The sequence below is a fragment of the Mus pahari genome, chromosome 15 (assembly GCF_900095145.1).
Source record: "Mus pahari chromosome 15, PAHARI_EIJ_v1.1, whole genome shotgun sequence".
NCBI classification, from domain to species: domain Eukaryota; kingdom Metazoa; phylum Chordata; class Mammalia; order Rodentia; family Muridae; genus Mus; species Mus pahari.
Window position 1 is genome coordinate 56,342,033 of NC_034604.1, and position 12,474 is coordinate 56,354,506.

The 12,474-nt window shown below is 42.4% G+C and overlaps 1 protein-coding gene across 2 annotated transcripts in view; it reads left to right on the top strand.

Moving 5' to 3' along the window:
- Positions 1–12,474, top strand: part of LOC110333336 (serine protease inhibitor Kazal-type 10) — a 107,642-nt gene that overhangs the window by 611 nt on the left and 94,557 nt on the right. The gene's annotated exons all lie outside the window — the stretch shown is intronic.

Below are 12,474 nucleotides of genomic sequence, written 5' to 3' on the forward strand. Positions count from 1 at the left end.
TATTCTTAATTTTTACCAGACTTACCAGTTCTTTCCTTACTAAGAATTAGCGTTAGCACCCTGGGCTGTAGCTCCAGGTATCAACCATGTATCCCAATTTGGAGCTCTGGTGGGAAAACAAAACAAAACAAACCCAAAACTGGATTAAATATGTGTATATGTGCACATGGTAACTTTAATACTGCAAGTATCCCTGAAATTGAAGCATTGTGTGTAATTCCTGTAAGTGAAATGTGTGTAGTCATGTTACTTATTTCTGCCAATGTATTTGGGCTTGAATAAATAAGAGTAGGCCTTCCCCATGCCCCCACCTCCTCCTCCCAGGTTGTTCGGAACAATAAACAGGGATGAGATGGTAAAGTATATAGATAGTGCCTCGCATAATATGGAAGCAGTAAAGTTTACTTCAGCACCATTGAGTTCATTCTTTAATTCAGTTGAGTCTAGCCTTTCATTTGGTGGCCTTTTTGTACTTTCAAAAACACAGGTATCACATCATAGGAAACAAATAATAGTTTATTCTGGAGCCAAGTATGAGTTACCATAGCCTGAGAACACATATTCAGGACAGCCCCCGAACTACATGCCAGTGTGTAATGGTTTCATAAAGGTTTTTTTTTAATAGCAGAAATAAGAAAATCATAACTCAAAGCTCTTAAAATACACTGGCAGAAACATCAGGTAGTGAGTTATAACAAAGCTGTTGTAAACCTCACATGTTACCTGTTTTTATCCTTTGGTTGGTAGAAGACAGTGGTCTGTTTGTACATCCCAAAGTGATTTGATGCAAGAGCTGTCACCTCATGTAGAGTGGCTAGTTCTAATGCTAGGAAAGATGAGCCTTGAAAAGCTCTCATTTGCAGGCACTGTCTTCATCTGTTTTATTCTATTGGTATTATACCTGATTTAGTTTGTAAAATCAAATGAAAACCACCTTACTGGAAAAGAAAATAGGTAACAATGCGGTATTTTAAAAAAAAAAAAAACTTTATTTTAATGGGTGCCTGTTTATGTAGTAATGTTAATAACACCAATAGAAATGGCATCAGACCTGTTAAACATCAGAATTTTATTTTTTAACTAAATGCTGTTTTTTATTTAATAGAGAAACAGAAGCAAAGAAGCACAATGTAATAAGAAAGCCATGCTTATTAGGGTAGATCAGTCAAGCAGCACAGGGAAACACACACTGTGCTTGAAGGTAGATCTCAGCATTAAGCCCAGGGATGTTAAGACATGACTTCATCTGTTCATCCTTAGCGGCCTGAGGAGTTCCCCTACGCAGTTGAGAACTCTCGGTGCAGGCCAAAGCAAATGAAAACCAAAAAGGTATCTGCCAAACAAGTTCTTTAAGTAACCTGCTCAGAAGGAACACATGGTCAGTAGGACCAAACCAAGAGAGAGCAGAGAAAGCCCCCTAGAGAGCACGCACCGCAGTCCACCCAAAGAAAGGACACCGAAGGCCTTGGATGCAGTGGGGCTATGCGGGTATCTCGCTTGCTACAGGTGACCTCTCCTGCGGAAATGTGGCCTCTCTGGAGCTCCACACTGGGAGTCGTAATTATCACTACAAAAACACTCCACACCTCAAAGAGAATAAAGAGAAGGGAGAATTTGTTCTGGAGCCAGATAGAAGAGGTAATGGCTAGTCCAGAGAACACGGATTTTGGTTGTCCCATCTTCTGTGTTCTGACTGGTAGACATTTCAAGGACTTTTTACAGTAACAGGAGAAAAAAAAAGAATTCATAAATCAAGGTACTTTTTAAATACATTGGTGGGTCCATCAGGTGGGCCAGTGAAAGCAAGGTTCAGCTGTAGGTTTTAGATGCTATCTGGTAACACTTTTGACCCTTTGATTGGTGGGGAACTAGGGTTTTGTTAAGTTCACATATTCCAAAAGGTTATTAAAATGTTACGTCTGGTGCAGAGAGGAGCAAGAAAAAACTAATAGCATAAAGATAGCCCAAGAGAAGCTGTAACGAGGGTTTACAATACGACTTCACAGCATCTTTGAAGTTTTAATCCATCAATCAACCTATGCGGACGTAGCTTACTTCCAGGAATTCTTGTTTACAGAGGGAATTACAAGTAAACCATGTGGCTGCTATCCTCCGCAGTAGCTTCTGAATTGTTGTACTGTATTACCCTCCTATCAAAACAGATGCCACCCTGCTAAGACCAGCTGAGTTTGTTTGCAAATAGTCATCACATGCAGCCTTGATTACTGCTGAGATTCCTTCATAAGTAATAGGTGTGGGAGAGGAGGACACTGAGCCCTCAGCTGGGTAGCCCAACAGTCCTTCTAGTCATCCTTGCACCTTGCTCCCAAGGGTCTCAGGGACATGCTAGAGTATATAGGCTGGGGAAAGAGGGCTTTATCTGTGCATCCTTGGAGGAGTGATCATCTGTGCTGGATGCTGACGTTCATTGCTCTAGGGCCACTCATTCTTCCACCCACATCCACTCACCCATGGTTTGTAAGCCTAAGTAACTCATTGGGTCCTCGGGGTGAACTGTGGTACACTCAGACTTTGGTTTGCCATTTCTTGGGCAGGGAGGCAGGGTAAGAGAAAGTATGGAGTATCTGATAAACAGCCCTTGCTGAGATCTGAAACTTGGAACATGTGGGGAGACTTAGGCTGGAAAGAAGGAACAATCGAGAGGTACATGTGATAGAAAATAACAGTCAGGCAGGTCTGAAGTGGAAGGAAGGAAGGAAGGAAGGAAGGAAGGAAGGAAGGAAGGAAGGAAGGAAGGAAGGAAGGAGGGAGGGAGGGAGGGAAGAAAGGAAGGAAGAAAGGAAGGAAAGATGTACACATGCATGCCCCCAACACACTCACACGCTAAATAAATTAGTAAATGTAAAGAAAAAAACACTACAACAAAAGCAACAAGGGGGAAATGTTTTGTTTCAATATAGACCATCATGATGGGGAAGTCAGGAGTCAGGGCAGCTTGGGCCTAAAGAAACTGGTTCCATCACCCATAGTCAGTCGGGAGGAGATGAATGCTTTCTTCAGCTCAATTCCCTTTCTCCACTCACGTACTTTAGGCTCTTGGCTAGGGAGTAGTGCCACGTATAGTTGGTGGGTCTCCACACTTCTATGAATGTAATCAAGAGTGTTTCCCAAAGGCGTGCCCAGAGGCTCATCTCCCAGAAGATTGTAGGTAGATTCTGTCGCAATCAGAATTGATACTGTGACTTGGGGCATGTAAGCCTCTGGCAGGTTTGGAGGGCAGGGGAACGGTCAATGAAGGTGTAAATGAGAAAGCAGCCCAAGTGAAAGATAAAACTCGTCCTTAGACAGGCACTAAGCTACTAAGACCAACCTGTGTACATCTCTCTCCCAACGGAAAATATACTGGAAGGAGATAACATTTCACAGCCTAGGGCCCTCTTGGCAGCCAGTTGTGGTCAGGGGCTGCTCTGGCCTAGAGATGGCTATATTCGGGGAGCCTGTGTGGGCATCTTCGATGAGAGCACAGCCACACACCCTCTTGGTTAAATCAAGGAGAGCCATGCCTGGGGCCCACCAACCGACACTGGGGAGAGGTATCCCCATGACAGTGTCTCAAGATGGGGAGGCTGGATGGCACTTGGGGGCGTAGATACTGCCTCACATCCACACGACCGTACCCAACATCAATCTTTCAAGAAAACAATTGTCACAAACAATGGGAGTGTTTCACGCTGTGTTGGGCACCCCTAACACTTTTCTCTAGCGCCCCTTTAGTCATCTGCTGTGAGATCAGCTGACATTTGCTTGCAACTGTGCATCGCAGGCCTTCGGTGATTTCCTCCCCTCCCCTTTGAAAAAATGTTCCAATTTATAGATGATGTAATACTAGTCTCTTGAGTGTTTTGCAGATTTAGCAAAGCCTTCAGAAGACACCCAAGCACAGCTAGAGTTAGGATGGGAAATCAGATCAAACAGGGTGAAATGGCCAGACGCAGCTATGGAATTCTTAGGAACTTAGAGGAAAGATATATGTGGTACTCAGTAAGGTGATTGAGAAAACTACTAATAGCATGTGGCTATAAATGTTAACATAATGGTTAAATAGCCTGAGTAATAACATTTGGTGTAAATGAAAAAAATATGCTCCCAGAAGCCATAATGTTATAAAGGAAAACTAAATGCCAGGGATGGGCTGTATCCCTAAGAGTTGTTGGCCAAGAAGGTCTCTAAGACCCACCCAAACAATACAGCCATTGCCCAGCTGTTGACAGACCAGCACAACTAGATTCCGAGATCCTATTGCCAAAGATGCTGTACACTTTGTGTACTGACTGTTTTTGTGTGTCAACTTGAGACAAGAGTTGTCAGGGAGGAAGGAGCCTCAGTTGAGGAAATGCCTCCATGAGATCCAGCTGTTAGGCGTTTTCTCTGTGAGTGATCAGTGGGAGAGGGCCCCTCCCATTGTGGGTGGTACCATCCCTGGACTGCTGGTTCTGGATTATATAAGAAAGCAGACTGAGCAAACCACGGGAAGCTAACCAGTAAGCAGCACCCCTCCATGGCCTCTGCATCAGCTTCTGGCTCCAGGCTCTAGCCTTGATTGAGTTCCCGTTCTGACCTCCTCCAGTGATGGATTAAGATCGGGAAGTGTCAAGCCAAATAAGGCTTTTCCTCCCCACCTTGCTCTTTTGGTCACGGTGTTTCTTCACAGTAAAGAAAACCCTGAGTAAGACACTTTGATTATAGGGCGTGGGGAAAGAAAGCTGGGACTGGGTTGGAAGCTTTACCCCTGCTGGCCACTGATGAGTGTCACTGTGCTACGGGAGAATCGCTGTAAAAAGTCTTACTCATCTATGAACCCTTTGCACTATACTACTAATATGCCACCAATATTTCCCATGAGCGTGAAAGTGGCAGTGTTCCTTTGGATGCAAACAACGTCTCTCTGTCTGGACTAAGGTATGTTCCACTGGATGGAGTTTATATTTGGTACTATAAACTCAGTTGAAAGCCAACGGATGGGGACTCCATAGGCCCTTGTGGTGAAGTTACTGCTGCTATGTGAAATTATATGGCATGCCTGCTAAATTATCTCCTACATATTTATGTTTATGTCCCTAGACAATTGTTCCTGTCATCTTTGATTATCGAAGCTTCTTTATGAAGTGGGCAGCAGTCACTGAAGAGACTTATAACAGTTCAAAGTAGGGAGATTAAATGACTACTGAATGTTCATTCCTAAATGGAACATCCCAGAAGAGAGGTTGAAACGTGTGTTTAAGAGTCGGAAGAAGGAATAGATTTCTGTCTTAGGGTTACTATTGCTGTGATAAAACACCATGCACAAAAGCCAGATTGAGAGGAAAGGGTCTATTTGGCTTATACTTTCAAATTGCTGTTGATCACTAAGGAAGTCAGGACAGGAACTCAAAACAGAGCAGAAGCTGAAGCAGAGGCCACGAGGAGGAGTGCTGCTTACTAGCTTGCTCCTTGTAGCTTGCTCAGCCTGCTTCTTTATAGAATCCGGGATCATCACCCTAGGGACGGTACCACCCACAATAGACTGAAACCCCTCCTATCAATTATTAATTAAGAAAATGGCCTATAGCTGGATCTTATGGAGGCATCTTTTCAGTTGAGGTCCCCTCCTTTCTGATGACAATAGCTTGCTTGTGTCAAGTGCCATGGAACAGTCTCACAGGCAGGACAGGGCTAGTCACCTCCTGAACTCAGTAGTTAACCACAAGGGACCTAGTCAAGGCTGGGCTTTGTGTTGAAGATAAGAGAGCATCGTGAGGCTCCACATCTCAAGGACGTATAAGCAACAGAAGGTTGCTAGGGTGCAGGGGCTGGAAGAACTCATCCCTCCCTGGGGGCTTATAAATAAGTTAAAGGCTGTTGGGAAGGTGGCATTGCACATTTCTCCTTTTCTTCAAATTGAAACATCTGCTACGGGAAGGAAGGTGAGCCTCTGGGGCAAACAGAAGGTCACATGTTTAGACTAGAAACCTGGACAATTAGTAGGGAACCCTACTCACCAGTATAAAAAAGAAATAAACAATTGCTCAGGGTGGGAACTATAACTAGACAAACTGCAGAATGAAAATGTTCTGAGCCAAGTGGTGGTGCATACCTTTAATCCCAGCAGGCCAGCAGATCTCTGTGAGTTTGAGGACAGTCTGTTCTACTGATCTAACAATTGAGTTCCAGGACATCCAGGACTACACAGGAGAAACCCTGCCTGCAATACCCACTTCCAACAAAAAAGAAAAAAAAAATATTCTGATTGTTGAGCAGCCTGGAAGCTCTTAGTAGAAGGCTGTAGGGTTGCCGTTTGGGGGAATCATTACCTGTACTGGTGTAGGCATTCTGGTGATACAGCTCTTTTTGAGTCATTCCTTCTCCATGTCAGTAACCTGTCACCCATCCTTCTGTAAGTAACCCAATACGAATCTCGTTGGCTCACCAAATTGGCCATCGGTGCAATTGTTACTTTGATGTGTTGCAGTCTCCTTTTCTGGGTTGAGTCGTGGGTGTTCTGAGTTTCCTCAAGAAAATTCTATCATACAGTAGGAAGAGACACATTTTCTTCAGTAGTACATCTGTTTATAACCTGCCGGTGCTTCTGTAAGTAACATTAATTAAATTTGTTATTCCACCATGCTAGAGGTAGGGAGAATGGTTTCTTTGGTCTATTGTTAGTCTTTTACCTAGGGTGTCTTGGTTAAGGTTTCATTTCTGTGAAGAGACACCATGACCCCATGACCGTAGCAAATCTTACAAAGGAAGACATTTAACTGGGGCTGGATTACAGGTCAGAGGTTTAGTTCTTATCTTCATTCTGAGAGGCATGGTAGCATGTGTAGGCAGACATGGTGCTGGAGAGGCAACTGAGAGCTCTACACCTAGATCTGCAGGAATCAAGAAGAGATTTGAAACACACTTCCTCCAACAAGGCCACACCTCCTAATTGTACCACTTTCTATGGACCACTGGGGGCCATTTTTCTTTAAACCACCACTGGGGTAAATAATGTTTATCTCTTTCCCCGGGAAACATGTATAAAAGAAGCTGACTTCGGTGTTGGTACTTACCACTGATATCTTCCTGTCTAAGTATCATGGCTATAGCATCTCTTCCACAAATTCTTTGTACCCAAATTCTTTGAGAGTATAACATTGGTCATATGTATATATGTTTTCAGGGCAGACCATTTGATATTGGATAGCCAACTGGGGTGCCCTTCCCTCCTGCTCTCTGCAGTCTTTGGTTGCCTGCAGTTCTTTGTGTTGAGTTGAGCTTTTCCCCCATCCCCTGGTGTTGTCCTTGTTCCACTTGGGTTTAGGCAGTCACATTGGTGAGGTTTAATGGGTGTAGCTTCTGATGTTACTAGGAGACACAATCCCAACAGAAAACTCCCTGCTCCTCTGGCTCCTGTTTGTCTTCTGGTTCATCTTCTTCTGAATTTCTCTCTCCCTAATTAAAGTCGTCCTTCCCCTCATTTCTCAGAGCAGATCACTTGTACCCCGCTATTTCATTCCCTGTTGTACCTCCCACTGTCTATGGGCCCCCTTTTACTTTCCTGGTTTCTGTAGTTACTCCAGGATGTGTATCCACATCTGAAGATTTGGAGCTAGAAGCCTCAGATCAAAGAGAACCTGTGACATTTGTCTTTCTGGGTCTGAGTTATCCCATTCAATATGCTCCTCTCTAGTTCTGTCCACTTCCTGCACAGTTCATGATTTCATTTTTGCCACAGAAGAATAGTATTTCACAGTATTTAAGGGCCACATTTGTGTCCCCCTTTAGTCAACTGAAAGATACTGGGTTGTTTTCCTTTTCTAGCTAGTATGTCCAGAACAGTAATGAACATGGCCGAGTAGGTGTCTGTGGAGCAAGATGTTGAGTCCTGTGGCCATATGCCAAGGAGAAGTCAGATGGTTAATTTATATTTAGCTTTTGGGGATTGCTCCATACCAGTTCCCAGAGGGGCTGGACTAGTTTGCAATCTCATCAGCAGTGGACAGTGTTTCTTTTTCCCCCACATGCACTCTGGTGTCTGTTTTCAATTGTTTTGTTGACATAACCATTCTGAGTGAGTAGGTGGGAGTCTCAGTCTTGAGTTTTTATTATATTTCTGTATTTATCTTAGACAGTGAACATTTTTGGAGATGTTTTTTAACCATTCTTTTCCTTCTTTTGAAAACTATCTGGTCATGTGCCAGGTCAATTTTTTTTTAAATGGGTCATCTGATTTTGTTTGTTTGTTTTGATTCTTTATTATTGAGTTCTTCATATATTCTGGATATTAATCCTCTGTCAAATGAATAACTGACAAAGATTCTCCCCCACTCTGTGGGTTTCCTCTTCACTCAATTGAACTTATTTTTCACCTGTGCAGAAACCTTTTATTTTTATGAAACTCCAGTTGTCAACTGTTGGCCTCAATTTCCTGATCTATGTCAATTCACAGAAGAACTCATCAGGGTTTTTAAAGATCTGCAACCAATACCTTTTAAAAATAGAGACAGAAGGATTACTTCCAAACTCCAACTAAACATGTATTGCTCTAATACAAACTAAAACAAGATAAAGACATAAGAAAGAAAGAAAATGTTGTTCCTTAATAACATAGATGCAAATATCCTCAAAATACTTACAAGCCAAAGGTATGCAGGTTTCAGAAAGATCTTGCACTGTGATCAAGTTTCATTTATCTGGGATGTACAAGGATAGTTCAACATACTTTAGTCAATAAATTCAATAAATTATATAAATGAACCTACAGACAAAAGAAAATCACGTAATTACCCAATAGATTCAGAAAAGACCTTTGAGAAAAATCTAATATGCCTTCATGATAAAAGTCCTACAGATACTAGGGCTAAAGGGGACATACTTCAACATAATAAAGACTGTCTGTGACAAGCCCAAAGCCAATATCACCCTAAATGTAGAAAATCTGGAAGAAGGGAAGTTATAGGGATACAAATAGAAAATAAGCAAATGAAATTATCCCTACTTAGATATAATATTAAATTATGTATGAAATATCCCAAAAATTTCCACCAGAAGCTTCTAAACTGAGCAATAATTTCATCCAAGTGGGAGGATCAATTCAGAAAAGTCAGTGCCTCCTATATGCAAACATGACGAGAAAGACATCATGGGCACATTCTCATTCTCAATTGCTTCAAATAAAATTCTGGTAATAAAGCTAACAATAACAAGTAAACACAAGAACCCTCCCCCACCCCTTCATTCCTCCTCCAAACCCATAAATTCACAAAACTAGAAGCAGTAACGAATAAGATCAGTTAGACAAAAACAGAACAACAACAAACACCTAAAAGACAAACAATGACAACATTGTAGATAATATGAGAGTTTGTTTTGTATAGTTTGTGTGAGGCCTACCATTAAGTGTGGTTACTATACCTAATGAGACTCTGAGTTCTCTTTTGCAGACAGGTGTAATTGCAGATAGCTTCTTGGTTAGAGCTGAGAGCCTGTGTCCACTCTGTGCTAAAATTCCTATTGGCTAGAACCTGTGCAGGTTCTGTGCATGTGCCTCAGCCCCTGTTTGATTTCTAAAGAAAGATAAAGAAGGGCCATGGAGTCAGATGGGTGGGAAAACCATGATCAGAATATATTGTATGAAAACAAATTGTTGTTTCAGTAAAACCAAGCAAAACAGCCACAACAAACAAGCAAAAATACCTAAATTTCACATTGAAACCCAAAAGATGCTGGGTAAAGATGCTGGATAACAACCCTGAGCAAAAAGAATAGTGTTTGAGGGATTACCATTCCATAGTTCAAGGTATATTACAGGGTTATAGTGATAAAAACAAGCTTAGTAGTGGCACAGAAAGATGTTTAGATCAGCAGAGCCAAATAGAAGACCCAAGCGTGAACGCAATCAACTATAGCCACTTGACATTTGACAAAAATGCCCAAATAATACATTGGTGACAAGATAGCATGTTCACCCAAATATTCCTCAACAGGTCAGAGTATAATAAAAAAAAATGTGGCACATGTACACAATGGAATATTGTTCAGCTGTAAAGAAAAGTAAGATCATGATGTTTGCAGGTGAATGGATGAAAAATTAGGAAATACTATGATGAGTGAGGTAACCTAGACCAAGAAAGACAAATGCTACATGGTCTTTCTTATTTATGGATTCGAGGTCCCAATATTTAAGTGAGACTATATAGTTGGAGTAACCACTGATACCACGAAAGCAGGAAAAAATGGGAGCAGGGTGGGGTTATAGAAGACACTGTGTAGAGGGAATTAATCGCACACAGGTACTATATAGAAGAGGAAATCTGATTTTTTAAAAAGAGTGTTTAACTGGGAATGGTGAAGGGGGCAATAGAGAGAAAGTTAAAGGAAGGATAAATAACACTAAAGGTACTTGAAAATGCCACGGGGAATCATATACTTTTGTGTTTCACATATGATATATGTAAGTGTGTGTGTGTGTGTGTGTGTGTGTGTGTGTGTGTGTGTGTGTGTGATGAAGTTAAACCCCTTGGAGTTATAAGCTTCCCTTAACAACCATAGACTACCAAAATGCCTGGCATGAGGAGCCTCTTTTTGAGTTCCGAGTCAGGGGAGTCCAAGATAGTTCCCACCACACTTCACAAAACAATATATTCAATTGCCCTTGCACTCAGTTCCTTTCCAGAAGGTAAAATTAAGTCCCTGTTGCTGAAGACATTATGCAACTTTTATGCAGGACATGGAGGAATCAAGGTGGAGCTGAGCTGAAGACCTTCTCTTTGAGAACTAGCTTTCATAGTACAGAAGGTGCTATGTAAACTGCCACAGAGAAACATAATCAATAGTTACACCTAGATGTCATACCTAGGAACCGTTACAATAACCATCACAGTCACATGTCCCAAAGGCGCAATAGTGGCACCTACAGCCTTGTGGTTACCAACAGCTGTCTAATTGGAACTAAGGCTTGATCAACAGAAGGGGATCCGTGCCTGGTACTGTAAACAAACATAGCCGTAACTCAACGAGATCATAGAACCAAGAAGAAAACCCATTACTGCCACTTTCCCAAACTAGCATAATTTCTGACTTCATTCTAAATATTTGTCCTTCTACCCATGGATTAATATAGCTCTCACCCAGCATCAAAGAAGCAGACAGGGACCATCACAAAAATCCACAACTGGTCAGACTTCAAAGAACATCGGACTATGACGTTCCCTGCCACAGCTAATACATTTACAATACAACCTAAAGCTCAGAGAAAATCTTGGAAAATGGGGTAGAACAATTTTAAGAGCCAGAGGACCAGGATATCTACTGAAAGATAGTGTCTTCTAGATATGACAAGGAAGCTAAGTCTTGAAATCTCAACAATTTGGTTGCTTAAAAAGGAACTGAACAGGAGTCAATCTTTAGGATGTGCCAGAGACCTGGGATGGTGGGAGAGGCCCCAAAGGGTCTATGGGGATGACTCTAGCTGAGACTTCTAGCAGTGGGGAATATGGATCCAGAAGTAGCCACTTCGTTATAACCAGGCAGGACTCCCAGTGGAGGGAAAGGGACAGCAACCCACCCACAAAGACTGCCTACAAGATGTACAAGAACAAAGATAGATCAGAGAACAGGCAAAGGCCAACCAATGACTGCCCCAAGTCAAGATTCATCCCATGGGCAAGCCCCAAGCCTTGACACTATTGATGATACTGTTACGCTTACAGCCAGGAACCTAGCATAACTGTCCTCTGAGAGGCTCCACCCAGCAGCCGATGGAAACAGATGCAGAGACTCCCAGCCAAGCATGAGATGGAGCTCTGGGAGTCTTAAGGAAGAGTTGGAAGAAGGATTGAGGGACCCAAAGAGGACAGGGACTCCACAGGAAGATCAAAAAAGTTAACTACCCTGGACCCTTGGGACTGAATCACCAGATAAAGAGCAAGCCCAGGGTGAATGTAGGCCCCCTGTACATGTGTAACAGAAAAGCAGTTTGGTCTTCATGAGGGTCTCTGAGCCTGTTGCCTGCCTGCCTGTGGATCCGGCACCCCTAAATGGATTGCCTGGACTGGCCTCAGTGGGAGAGGATGTGCCTAGTCCTGCAATAACTTGATGTGCACGAGGGTGGGGTAGTGTAAGGGGGTGGCACCCAGAGTAGTAGGGCTTCCCTTCTCAAAAGAGAAGGTGAGGGGAGAATGGCAGGAGGACTGGCATGAGGGGGTACTGGGAGGAGAGGGACTCATATCCAGATGTAAAGTGAATAAATAACTAAATTTAAAAAAAAAAAAAAGACCTGAACAGTGGCAACACCATTTGGTATACCAAAGTGGACAGGGGAGCTTCAGATAATTAACTACTGCCGAGAAAGGAAGAATCAGTCTTTCTCAGGGATGAGCCCCCTAACTGGTTATCTACTATCAAACTGTCAGCCCTAAATGCATATATGAGTAACACTAAATGAGCTTAGCAGGTGAATATATATATATATATATATATATATATATA